At 38.3% G+C, this 14,738-nt stretch overlaps 1 protein-coding gene across 2 annotated transcripts in view; it reads left to right on the forward strand.

The window, feature by feature from the left end:
- The first annotated feature begins 248 nt into the window (after positions 1–248).
- The window catches only part of LOC123868648 (homeotic protein antennapedia), a 283,074-nt gene continuing 268,584 nt past the window's right edge, over positions 249–14,738 (forward strand). For both annotated transcript variants that reach the window (XM_045911180.1, XM_045911178.1), the window contains exon 1: positions 249–758. The gene's annotated coding sequence lies outside the window, so the exon portion shown is untranslated. The remainder of the gene's footprint in view (positions 759–14,738) is intronic.

Below are 14,738 nucleotides of genomic sequence, written 5' to 3' on the forward strand. Positions count from 1 at the left end.
TTGCCAGGGCAATGGGACAGAAAACTTGTTAGGTGCAGCGCATGTGGTAGATACGAACTATTGTACTACATTTGATTTGTGTTTTTGTAATATTAACATCTCGTTTAATAATAATCATGCAAATAATGTTTTTAAAGTAGAGCCGCCTCCGCGTCGAGCATAGCGCTATCAACGTCTGGTGCATCGAACGATACACGAAGAAACTTTACGACGCCGCACTTGCTCGGACCGTGCTACGGTGAGTGGCGACCACGGCCGATACAATTCTATCGCGCGCTGCGAACGGACCGTTCAATTAATCGCTCCGATTAACGTTGTCTCTCTGACATCAATGGTGTCGGATTAACGGAGGGTGGTTTGGTCCTTTTCTGTTGGACGCAGATTTAGTGCGGCGCCGCGGCGTGCGGCGTCGCCCGGCGGGGGGTGCGCGTCGCTCGTAAAGCATCGGTCGGCACACTCAACTGACGCGCGCCTCGGCGACTACGCGTTGCGTAACTCACCGCGCCATAAACAAGACGACGTGCTCGCGAGCACCTGACGGCCGCGAGCCTGCCGCTCGCCGCTTGCCCACGTGCGCCCGAGTCCCACATTACGTATTGCGCTCATGCCCTGTCTAAAACGCTGACACGTGACTTGACGGAGTGAAACCGAGAGAACTCTTGTATTCGGTACGACTGTGAGTTTTGTGAAGAAGTTTTTACCGAGCGGGATGCCGCGACCCCGTTTGCCGTCGGCGAACGGCGGCCGCTCCGCTTAAGGTGAGTTTATAGCCGATTTATAGCTCACAACTTTACCCGCCCGGGACCGGAGGGTCAGATACAAGTTTTGTTTACCAAACAAACTTTTTCATTGCTCCTCTTCGATGTGCGTTGACGTTTAACAATGATTTTTATTGGCTATTAAAATGTCGAACGCGGGCAATAAATAGCCCTACATTAACTGCGGGAGCGTTCATAACATACAAATAGAGTTCAAATTTTTATTTGATTTAAAATGTGTACATCTCACTTGAATACGACCAATACGACGACGTCAATAAGATAACTAAAGTTATTAAAAAAATATAAGTAAATTATATTTTAGCCACAAATTTTTAAATTAAAGTCTAACAGTCTTATTCATAAAAATCCCTTATTATAGGTTTAAAACGTTCATTAGCTAAAATGCTCATTAGGCCTATTAAACGTTCCATAACTTTCTTTATTCATAAAGGTTCAATAAACCTCTCACAACTAAATTCTCGCTATAGGCTAGTTTCGCTTTGTTATGTTGTCGTTCTGATGAATTCATAGACAAAATTGCAAAAAAACTGGGCTCTACACAAAGAAGTGACGCAGGTGTGACATTTGTTTTCGGTCAATTGTCTGAGTTCTGGAGGATGGTTAGGTATTATCGTTCGGAGTTTTGTTCCGATTTATTTAATTAAAAATGGAAACAGGAAGGAATTTAGAAATTAGCGTTAGATTTTATTATACTATTTAAAAAAAAACATGTATTAGGTAAAAGTATGTATTAGATACAGTACCTGGACATTCATGAAATAAAATCCTTTTTTTTTTAAATTGAAAATATTACAATAAAACATAAAGCTAGCCTTATCTAATTACTATACAATGCTCACTGCTTACTATACATTACTCATGCCCGTGTGGAATGGTGCCAAGAATACTGGCTGCATTTCCACGCTTGACAGCCAGGCTGATCCGTTGCGCAAAAAATGAGCCAGCCCTTTTTTTTACCCAAATCCTTCTCGGTTTATGTAGTTAGGTACTGAGCTGCATCACCGCCATATTTCTTACGTTAGAAGAAATCACATACCTATGTAAAGCAATGATTACATGAAAAGAAACTTCGAAATTAAGTAGGAACTTTTAGGTACCTACTTCACGACGTCCGTCCCTAGCATCTTGTGGCAGTTTAAAACTTGCAACTCTAGTTAATTACCACAGCTTTTCGAATCCAGAATAAATAACGTACAAATAATAATTACAATGCAATGACACTAGAATCAACCAAAACAAAATAACCTCACTTCAATCTTGCATATCAAACAAATTATCAGCTGTTAAGACAAGACGGCGGCCATGTTGTTCTTAAATAAGGGTTTATAGTAGGGTTCAGCCTGTTATAAGTTATGGAGCCGTTATTGAACACTTTTAGCACTATTGAACGTTTATGAATAATGCTTTTGAGAACTTTGCTTATAACAAGCTAATAAAGCTTCTACAAATTTTTATGAATAAGACTGTATGTAGATAGGAACCCAAATATTAACTAGATTTTACTAGGTTAATCTCATCAATAAAAATAAGAGCAGGTAAGGTAATATATAATTAGAATCTGTATAATATAGGTACAGGTAAGAAATCATTTTCTTTTTCATGCTGAATTGAATGCCGGATCAGTTTAGCATCGTTATAATAATAAGCACATACATTAAACTTACTGTACTCTACATTTCTTATTAGGTACTTAATTACTTTAGAATACTTAACACAAAATGTTAAAAATATGTTAAAAAATATTTCAAACATCATTTTAAGTAGCTATCTTTGTTTATATAGCCATTAGGTATAGTAATTTCATAGACAAATTTGGCTCCACTTACCCCATACAAAACTCTCCCTACAGTTAGAAGTAAAATAAATTCTGTTACGAGCGTCATAAGGCTTAAAATACAATAATCCTTTCCTATATTAAGTTAACGATTCTAATGATGGGTTTTATTACCTTACCATAATAATTATTATTACTGTCCTTATCATTTAATTACCCCTTGCTATTCGACAATAAGAATAATGTGTTTTCGTACAAATAGACAGCAGGTACGTACGTGCCTACTTATCATTTACTTACTAGCATGCTTTTTCGGTAGGTAGGTACGTACTTAGGTCCCTCATTAGAATTACCAAAAATACCTAGTTACTTTAAAAAATTAAAAGCGGTTATATTATATACCTAGAAGCGGTTATATCTTAATAATTTCATATATCTTAAAATTAAAATAAATTGGAAAAGAAAATTGACTCTATGTTATAGAGATGAAGTTCAATTTAGGATGACAAGATTTATTTTACGAATACTTTCATCCCAATTTAAGGGTTTATAACATCACTTACCTATGTAGGTACGATCTAACTCTGCTTACACTTTGTATTTTTTTAATTAACTGATAAGCAGGTTTTGATAAAAATTATGCAGGCAATAGGCACTACCATATAACATTGCCCGTTAGAGATACGACTTTACAATTAGTCATAAAATGTAATTGCTTCTGGTAAATGCAATGCCTACTTTTTTTTACAACTGGTTTTATAGGTAGGTACTTACCTACTTCCTTACTTAAAAGTTACAATTTTTTTAACATATTTTGAGGTAAAGTAACTGGGTAGGTAAAGTTACATATCTAAAATTTATCGCAATTTTTTCCATATGCTATCTATTTTTTCATTGATCTACCTATTTCTTGCATTGATATAGAGTATAGACTTGTTCAATAGGGCACTTTGTGAAATCAGAACTATTAACTTATTAATTAGATATATTATTAACTTTGTAAAATCAAAATGCGTTGAGGTTGATAGGTTAGTCAGATTTATGGCAAGGATTTAAAAAAAAAGCTAGGAAACTAGTTTGATATGACTCTACCATTCGCATAATAGTAGAATATTATAAATGCGAAAGTGTGTCTGTCTGTCTGTCTGCTACGTTTTCTCGGCCCAACCACTGAACCGATTTTAATGGGTACAGACTGGGGGTACATCCTGGGGAAGGACATAGGCTATTTTTTATTCCGAAAAATCGAAGAGTTCCTACAGGATTTAAAAGACCGAAATCCACGCGGACGAAGCCGCGGGAGTCTAGTTAGTAATATTTTAATTATTTTAGGATTGAGTATACTACTGGCCATAAAGACCTTTACAGCGTTGCCGGGGATCATATCTAAAGGCTGGTTCCAATAACCTTATAAATGTACCTACTGTAATAAATGGTTTTCTAGGATCTATCAAAATTTTTAGGTAGGTACCTATGAGACGCAAAAGCGGGTCCACAAAAACTTTGTTTGCAATGACCCGTCTAGTGCGTAGATTACATAGAGGTCGTTGGCTGGTTTACATTAAATTCCAGTCATTCCGATCCTACCTTACCCGTCAATCGATTGATGTCTATTGCTGGACTACTTACCTACTAGGTCTCTTGTAGGGACTTCCACATGCCACGACCATGCACCGCCCGAATTCAGCGGCTCCCTGTTACCTACCCATTTTATGTCCTCTGTTCACCAGGTCGTCTGTTCACCTGGTGGTGGATCTTCTAACGCTACGCTTTCCGGTACAAGGTCGACATTTCAGCACCGTGGAACCCCAACGTCTATGGGTTTTTCGAACTATGTGCCCTGGCCATTCAGCTTCGCGACCCGCTGAGATATTTCGGTTACTCTGGTTCTCCTACGGATCTCCTCTCTTCTGATTTGATCACGCAGAGTAACCCCAAGCGTAGCTCTCTCCTTGGACTTGCTTCACGGGCATCAGAATTCTATTATACTTTATACCTTCTACTTCTACCTAGTAGTGTCGGGTTATCTCGCTAATCGTGCAAATCATCATCAGATCAGATCACTGTACTGGAATGCTACTAGAATCATGTGAACTAGCCATTATATCTTAACTCGTTAAAGTGTCAGCTTTGTTAAGAAAAGTTATTACAACAGATTGAAAGATAAAAAGTTATCATCACCACTTTGTTAGTTCTTCCCACACATCGTTAAGAAAATTATCACCAGCTTTGTGCCAACATCACGAAAGTGTCAATCTAATTTAGTGCCAGCAAAGTAGCAATGAATCGTGTAAAACAACTCGAAATGTAGTTATATCATTTTTTTAGGCCCAATACACGCGATCGACTAGAAAATCGTTCCTACAAAATGCTATGATAATACTTACATAGAATCTTATAAAGCAAATCAAATTCTATACAAAGTAGGTTCTATCTAGTTATTTCACCGGATGTCAACATCTCAATCTAATTTAGTGCCAGCCAAGTAATAATACCTAATACACACTGCATGCTTGACCGGAACTTGGCCTGACACACTCCGTGGGTCCGATGGTAAAAAGCGAGTTAAATGCATCGTGATGTGATTTAATAAACTAATTATTTCGGCGACACAAAATAGGTAAATCTTTTTTATTGTAATATTTTCAATAAATTAAAAAAAAACTTAAAAATCACGGTTTTCTGATTTTTTCCTTTACAAGGGGCAAGGGGAAATACCTACCCTATAGCTTTTGATTCCCGATCCTTTGACAGACATAACAGATAGACAGATAAACAGACAGACAACGAAGTGATCCTATAAGGGTTCCTTTTTTGTACGGAACCATTACATTAGGTGCATTTATTACAGTAGCTGAGAAATATTACCTATGCCAATATCAGCTAGAAAGTGTCAATCTATTAGTACCTAGCAGCAAAGTCATAATTGATCGTGCACAACAAGTTAAAATGTAGACACATAATTTTTATAAAAGTAGACGTGAAACACGTTATGGCCAGTTTTTTGTAGCCTATCATACCTCGGCTACTTCCTTAACCTTCTGCTTTGAGGTGGGGTGTTTAAGACCACTTCAAAGCTATAAATGAAGGGAAGAATTTTTGATGATAGTACTTATTATAAATTTTTTAAGTCTTCGTCGAACCAAAGCAATTTAAAAATATGTACAACTTACCACTTACCTACAAATTACAATAATAATTAAATTTATGATACCTAGGTACAATTATTATCTAAATCTAATAACTCATCTATGTCCCTACTTATTTAATTTCATTTTCTAGGGCGTAATTTCTGACAACTATTTAATTAGGTAGGTGCTATTATTATGCGATTTACTTCAAAAGTATGAAAGAATAAAGAACTAACTCAGAAGTTGATAAATTAGGTGATTTTAATTGACAATTAAAAGCAAATTTAATCCACATGTCATAAAACAATAATATTATTACGTATATTTTAACAATGTACGGGGTCATTTTAACCCACGTGGTTTAGACAGGGGTTTTCATGGTTCGCTAACCAAGTCTTGGCAGATTTAAAAAAGTAGTTTACGACGTGTATTGCTGTTGTTTGAAAATATGTGCGTGCGCGCCGTTATGCTAGATATAATACGAGGTAGATACCTATAGTAAAAAAATACCAATTTACTGGGTCATTTAAGCCCCCACGTGGGTAAAGCTGGATTTTTCAAATGATTTGCGAACCAACTCGGAAATTAGAGATTAAAAAAATAGTTTAAAATGGGTACATACAATGTTGTGCGCGCAGTTCATTTTAACTTTTTTATGCGCGCGCCGCACTCCCGTCTTTGGTATTTCATTTATAACTGTCGGTGCCAAAAGAAGGGAGTTATAAGTTTGACCGCTTTTGTCTATCTGTCTGTGTCTGTCTGTGGCACTGTTGCACTCAAACAGATGGACCGACTTGAACGTGGTTTTTCCATTCAAGAGCGTGTTTCCATTCCATTCCATCAGCCTGTATGCGTCCACTGCTGGACGTAGGCCTTTCTGAGAGCGCGCCACCAAACACGGTCCTCCACCTTCCTCATCCACCCGCTCCCCGCCACCTTCTTTAGGTCATAGGTCCAGCGGGCTGGAGGTCGCCCAACTAGAGCGTATTATTATTATTAATCGAGTTGAATCTTAGGTAGATGTGTGATGAAAATCTGTTCAACTGATTGAGGAATAGGTATCAATCAGCTCTTTTCTGCCGTTGAATTATTTATTTATTATTGACATTTATATTATTTGCACTGTCCAATCGACTCGTTTGGTAGACTAAGTCGAGTCCATACGAGACTAGGTATAATAATTAACACAATATGGAAACTTTGACCGAATGCTGCAGAACTCCCGGACTCCAGAACTCCCCAACAACTTACAGCACATGTTTCAAGTTTGGTCTCATTAATTTGGTCGCGATGAAGCTTACATACAGTGACACGTAGGTATTACACAGATAAGGAGTATTTTAAATTTTGTGGGCTCTTCTCAAATTTGGGCGCGTTTGGAACCCTCGTAACTTTAGTTTTTAGTTAACATTATTAGTTAATTGACAATCAGAAAGTGTACAACAGTACCTAATTTGAATAAATGATTTTGACTTTGACTTTGACTTTAACTTTTGAATTTACAATTCTTTAACAATAGGTTACTAATTAGTTTTAGAGGGTCATTTAAACCCCACGTGGTTATTTTTTTTTTAAAGAGATTAAACAAGTAGTTCAGAGTGTACTTATATCCTACCTATAGGGAGCGGTAGGTATAGGTACTTACCGGTGTTGCCCGCAGCGCACTGTTTGAAATTCTGTGCGTGCGCACCTCTATATTTGTCTTATTTCACATCACCCTCTGTTAGATCTCAATCTTCGTTTATTATTCAGCGATGCAGCTCCTTGCTTTATTATGATTTCTACATGTTTCGGAGTTATTCTTATATTTTGGCCTTGCGACTTATCTCACTTCTGATGTTACAGCTGTTAGCCGTTCACTTTACCATCTCGTATGCATCGACCTTGGGAAGATACCACTGCAGGCACAAGCTGCAATACCTCAGAGAGAGGTGATCACACAGGGGTATTTTTCCTAGGACGAGTCCAATGTGCGTCGCGCAAGAGGGGCACCACAGACATTCATAAGATCTCGGAGCCTTCTAATATGTGCTGAGGGTGGCCACCCCCTCGGGGTTTATAAGTTATAACGTAAAAATCCTAAATAACCCGATGACATGACAGACAGACAGAGAGTGATCCTATAAGGGTTCCGTTTTTCCTTTTGAGGTACGGAACTTTAAAAAAGGTGGAAGGTAGAGTAGGCCTATCTGCCGTCAATTTAAACCAATGCAAGTAGGTAGTTAGGTAATTATTGAGAACTAAAGGAAAGTTTTTGAAAATAACGTGGGAATTCAGGAAAACTGATGTTTCTAAAAAAGTTTTCTACCTACTTAGAACCAAACTAAAACCTACCTAGTTTTACGGGCTACAAACTATAACAGTACCTACCTACTGCCTAGTATTTATTTTCTTATACCTCCTTCTTTATTTCCTAATACCTCCTTAGTTATATCTACTGAATATGGAATAGGAACAAACAAAAAATAACAATTAAAACAATAGTACAATAAATTTTATTGAAAGTTCTTTTAACCACCAACGCAAAAAAGGGGTGTTTGACCAGATTGTCTTTAAGTGTGTATGTGTGTGTGGCATCGTAGCGCTCAAACGATGTCAGAGACCTGAAATGTTTTTACTACGTTTTTTTTTTTGTAATAAAATTTGCTCTAACTTTACCAGTTGGTAGGAATCGAATCCGAGACCTTGAACAAAATTTAAGATCAGAGATGTGCAAGCTTTTCCTTATTCAATACAATCTGCCTAAGTGGTACCTTTTAAATTGTAGGCACATTTTGCATGACGTGGTATTTAGTTAAGAACTGCGTGCGATTATACCATTCATTGATTCACTCCACTTGGAACATTTAATTCACTGGTGGAATTAAATATAAAACCTGCTTGTCTTCATCAAAACATAAAAAAGCGAATTAATGAATGAACCGTTATATTATCAAGTTAAATTCTGTATTTATTGATACTTAAGCTTCCCCAAATTATCATATTTATCGCCCTAGTGCTTTTCTGTGACATTTCCGCTGCATGTTGTTTGTATTTCTAAAATCTACTTCTAAAAAAAAATCTTTCATTGGTCTAATTTTAAAATACTTGAACCACATAAATTAGCACCAAAATGATAATAGCCATAAGTAAATTTATTTTCATTTCTTTCAAAACAATTTCTTCAAAATTGCTCTCATTAAACACCTGCCAAACTATAAAATAGGCTACTTACATACTTACATACGTTTATAATATACCTATCTATCACATTTAAGTGCGGCATATAATAAGTATTTTAGTAGGTATGTAGCCAATATGGCCACCCTACAGATCAGCTGAAGCTATTTTTATAGGGATACTAGAGGATGCCCGCGACTTCGTCCGCGTGGATTTAGGTTTTTAAAGATCTCGTGGGAACTGTTTGATTTTCCGGGATAAAATGCCTATGTCAATTACAGGGACGCAAGCTACCTCGGTACCAAGTTTCACACAAATCGGTTAAGCGGATGGGTTTTTAGGATTCCCCTCGGAACTCTTTGATTTTCCGGGATAAAAAGTCTATGTCCGTCCCCGGGATATAAGCTAACCCTGTACCAAATTTCGTCAGAATCGGTTAAACTGTTGGGTCGTGAAAAGGTAGCAGACGGACAGACACACTTTCGCATTTATAATATTAAGTATGGATTATAATACCATAATATTGTAAGTGAAAAGAGGTAAAACTTTTATTGAACTTATTATAAGTAATAGATAAGTAACTAAAAAAACTTGCGCTATTTAAAACCCTCGCCTGCGTCTCGATTAGATACAATTATTTTACAATACAATCATAATCTTACAAAAGTGTATTATAATGATTTTGTATTGTTTTAGTGGATATCACAAAAAAGTGCTATCGGTACAATAATAAATAATCGAATTTTGTTTTCGAAAACGATAAAAACCGGTAATAGGGGTAGGTACAGATAAAAAGTAACGTAGATACAAAGCCCCTAGCGATCTTGAAATTGTTTGCGAGGCAATAAATTATCATCTTAATAAGTTAATGAGTGATTCCAACAATTCTTTAGTTTTTATATGGTTTTTATGCAGCTCCGAAGTCGCGGTCGTGGCGGTCAACTCGTTAATGCCGTATTTGTGCGGCCAACATCTGCCTATATCGAATTTGATTAAAATTCATGTTTATTTATCGCATGTTTATTTTAAATGAAGTACAAAGACTTTTCGAGGCGGTGAATTAAAAATGGCACCTATATTGTTGTTTTTTTGCGTAATTTAATGCTGATTCAATAAAATTCGACTTCAGTAGCTTGGGCCTTCTTTGACTTTTTTTAGTATGATGCTGTATTTTTGGTATTCTCTTATTTTATTAAAAAGCGTCAACAAAAATTTTGGCACTAATAGTATGCGACAGATCGAGATGGCAATCGGGGTGGGTACGCCCCGCACTTCCGCACAGCCCCCGCGCTAACCTAGTGCGGGAAAGCGTCGGTGTCGTGCGGGTGTGCGGAACGTCCCCACGCCTTATGCCCCGATAGTCATCTTGACCTGTCGCATACTATAGGTACCTACTTAGGTAAAAGAAGGAAGCCTCCGAGATGTGGAGTGGAGCCTACTCTATCTGCATACCGAATTTCCTCAGTTAGTCAGTCAGTCAGCTTTTCTTTTTAAATATATCTATAGAATAACGGAAAAATAGTAATAAAATAGTAATAAAAATAGAATAAAGGAGTAGAATAACAATGTGGAGCACCTTTACAATGTATATGTGTTACGGGCAACGTGATTAATTGGGCATTATTAATAAGGACCGGCCATTATTAATAATTCCCAAGAGCGATGGGCAAAGTGATTAATTTATCACTTTGACCGGCCCTTATTAATAATGCCCGACGGCTCGTGGTCCATCTTAAAGGTGAACGTGAACTTATCACTTGGACCGGGCAGTATGAATAATTCCCTACTTGTAGCTGGACAATGTGATAAATTGGACCGCGGCCGTTGGCAGGGGCGGGTAAGTGCGGGGGGAGGGCCTTAGGTTAGGTTAGTTTAGGTAAGGTTAGGTTAGCTCCTCTTCCATTGGCAGAGGAAGCTTGAGTCACCCACTGCTGGTCATAAGATTATCGAAGCTATCCATCCCATCCTCGAGGATTGGACGAAGAGGAAGCATGGAGCACTCACGTTCCGTTCCACCTTGTACAAGTTCTTACGGGGCACGGGTGCTTTGGAAGATACCTGTGCAGGGTGGCGCGAAGAGAGCCCACAGAAGAATGCCACCAGTGCGGTAGTGTCTCAGACACAGCACAACATACGCTGGCTGAGTGCCCGGCGTGGGCGGAGCCTCGCCAGTCACTGGTAGATAATAGTCCCAGAGCTGGGCCTGCCTTGGTGGGCGCCGTTAGCTGGGTCGCAGTTGAATACGTTCGTTTCCCTGTGCCCAGCAACAACGATTGACACGGTAAGCCGTGGGGTTTTAGTCGGTAAGAGTCCGACATAACCACCTCGCCTCCCCGAGCACGGTGGTATCCATGAGGATTTTCCCACGTATAAAAAAAAAGCTTAGGTTAGGTTAGGTTCTTTCATGTAATAAACAAAAACACTACAGTTCACCTATTTTATTACTTTGCCCAAGATAGGGTGGGCATTATTCATAATGGCCGGGAAAAGTGATTAATCATGCCGTTTTAATTACATTGAGTCGGGCATTATTAATACAGACCGGCCATTATTAATAGTGCCTGGACTTATCAAATTGCCCGTAACATATGCACCTATACCTAGTCTATAGGTACATATTGTTGAAGCATTGTTGACGGGTAAAATCAACTTTTTACTAACATGCTATTTATAACCACTGACTTAGAACCCGATATTATTTGTATTATGAAATTGATACGAACATGTGTTTCCAAAGGAATGATAAGAAGCTAATAAATAACACGCAAAACAGGTAGCGCTATAAATAAAGCGACTCTGTACTGTTAAATTGCGCGTCTTCATATTATTCCGTCCACGTGCAGTCGATCATACGCTATCGAATTTTTAATTTAAGCAAAAAAAGATTCGATGTCACAGACTAAAGCAAAACCTACAGAACCCTCGGAAACATACCTGTTTAATTTTGTGAACCCGGTTGCGTGTTACGGTCAGTAATGACCTGATAGTGTCCGACCGAACATTAGCTTCGGCCACCTTCGTAAAACAACTTTAGTCGACCAAACCTTTGACTTCGGCTAAAATGAGCTGAAGCTTTGGCCAGTTGGTCATCTATATCTATACTAATAAATAAAATTGTAGTGTCTGTCTGTAATTTCGAAATAACTACCTCATATTAAGCTCATATGGTTATTTGAACGATACCAACACTAAATCACACGTTTTTAAAATTTTTGTCTGTCTGTCTGTCTGTCTGTCTGTCTGTTTGAAAAGGCTAATCTTGGGAACGGCTGAACCGATTTTGACGGGGTTTTCACAGACAAGTAGAGGATTGACCAGGGAGTAACATAGGCTACTTTTTTAACCGACTTTCAAAAAGGGAGTTGTGTTTTTCTACCTATGTACAGCGAAATCTCCGAGATTTCTGAACCGATTTGCGTAATTTTTTTTTTAATCGATAGAGGAACTTGGTGACATTGTTTCATAAAAAAATTGGATTCCAACTCCTCAATCCTGATGCTGCAGGGGACCTCACCATCAATACTGGTGGGATTTAGAAAGTGTCGGTTATAAATTGATTGATATTGAAGGTATCTGTACCAAGTTAAGACTTTGTCGTTGACCTCGAGGACCCAACTCCTCAACCCTGATGCTGTAAGGAATTGCATTCCTAAATCCTGGTGATCCCTCGGGATTTTTAAAGAATCATCCGTTTAAATGTTTTTACGTGGTACAGAAACACGTTGCATCCCGGGGACGGGCTATTACGGATACGCTACCTTTGTCCTGGGTAATCAAAAGTTCCCACGGGATTTCAGACCCTAAATCCACGCGGGCGAAGCTGCGGGCATCAGCTAGTATCTAATAAGTGTCTATTTCTACGTTTGCATTTATTGAACCATTGATGCTGATATTATCATAATCTCTACCTCTCTCTCTACCACCCTCTACACGTTGCATTTCAGGTGGTAAGGTGTCTATAAATGTATTTTTTATACCTACCTATATTTGCGGCCCACGTCGAGTCGTCCATTTAGTCTGTGGCCAAAGCATCAAACATTGCGACCAGGTGAATGGCTTACCTCCCAGGGTACTCAAAAAAAACTAACATCTGTTTGAAAAATGCATGCACTAACCACACACGTGATCATATCTATACTTGATGCACGTCGCATGAGACAAATTGCAAACATCAAACGTGACAATCGATCGCCCTGGGCAGGTAGAATAAGCAAATACTCGTTTTAAAGCTATCTACAGACGAGCTTACAAGTCGTCTGCTTACATTTTTCCATTGATCCTTTCTTCCACGCACATGCAAACTGTGGAATCAACCCCATCGATGGTGTTCTCACTATATTACAAGTGAGGTTATTCAAGAGTCAAATCACACACTCTCATTTTTCTAATCCTAACGAAATACTGAATTGACCAATGAGATCCTCTTAAAATTCTATCCAATGAGATTCCTGCAATTTTATAAAAAGTATCTGATTTGACTCAAACAATAAATTATTTAGTCAAATCACACCCTCAATTTTAAAATCATACCGAAACAATGAATTGACCAATGAGATCGTTTTAAAAATCCGTCCAATGAGACTCTCTCCAAGCTTCAAGTAATTGTAAAAAAAGTATGTGATTTGACCAAAACAATAAATTATTTAAGCCAAATCACACACCCTCAATTTTAAAATCATAACAACATACTATTAATTGGAAAATCATGACACAAGGAGCGGACCAACAAATTCCTGAAAGGTCGGCAACGCATCATGTGTCGTACTTGCCATGCAACGCAACGGTGCACGGCTAGTACGACACAGGGAATACTTCCCACCAGTCCGGCAACAAAACGAAAATTGGTTTATCGCTAGGAACGGTGAGGAACCGTGAACTGGGCCGTAATTATCGTAGGATAAATTAAATGGGTGGCTCCAACCGTCTCAACTACTTTCCTAAATGAGTTTACAAATTAGATCCAATTTAGTCATGTCCGATAAGTTGGCGCGTATGTAGGTAGCGAAATATCGGAACGGGTGCATGGCTAGTACGACACAGGGAATATTTCCCACCAGTCCGGCAAAAAAACGCAAATTGGTTTAGGTATCGCTAGGAACGGTGAGGAACCGTGAACGGGGCGGTAATTATCGTAGGACAATTATTATGGGCGGCTCCAACCGTCTCAACTACCTAAATGAGTTTACAAATTAGATCCAATTTAGTCATGTCCGATAAGTTGGCGCGTACGTGAGTTGCGAAATACCTATCGAACAGAGTACGGCTGGTACGACACAGGGAACACTTCCCACCGGTCCGGCAACAAAACGCAAATTGGCTTATCGCTAGGAACGGTGAGGAACCGTGAACCGGACTGTAAAGCACCGCACTTCAGCTTTAAATCCGCATAATTATCGTATAGGCAATAAATTGTGCGGCGTGGGTGCAAGCGTCGTTTGTATTCTCATGGTGCCTTGCTTGTTACAACATCATTGACTCGGTTTAAATATATTAAACTAGTTTTTTTCTAATTATTTATTAATAGTTTCAACTTTGACCTACTTTTTAAGATAAGATACGAGTAATTTACGTAGGTCATAGTGGGTTTGTCTTGTGGGCATGGACGACTGACATTGTTTAGATACATTTCAAAACTTTAATTAGCTACATTCAAGGCTGTGGCAAGGAATTGATTTCGAGGGGGTGTTATCAGGGCAAAATTATCAATCGAATTCTCTCATGACATTTTTTTTTGCCCAATTTTTGGGATATTGGTAAAATTGCATTTTTAAATTTGACAACAATATAGAATTCAATAAGTACTTACCTACTTACTGTCTGGCTGTCTATCACTTACCTTTTCACAACTTACCTACTATTAGGTAATAATCGCTTAAATTAAAATAATCGTTA

Source organism: Maniola jurtina, chromosome 10, assembly GCF_905333055.1.
Source record: "Maniola jurtina chromosome 10, ilManJurt1.1, whole genome shotgun sequence".
In the NCBI taxonomy this organism is placed as follows: Eukaryota; Metazoa; Arthropoda; class Insecta; order Lepidoptera; family Nymphalidae; genus Maniola; species Maniola jurtina.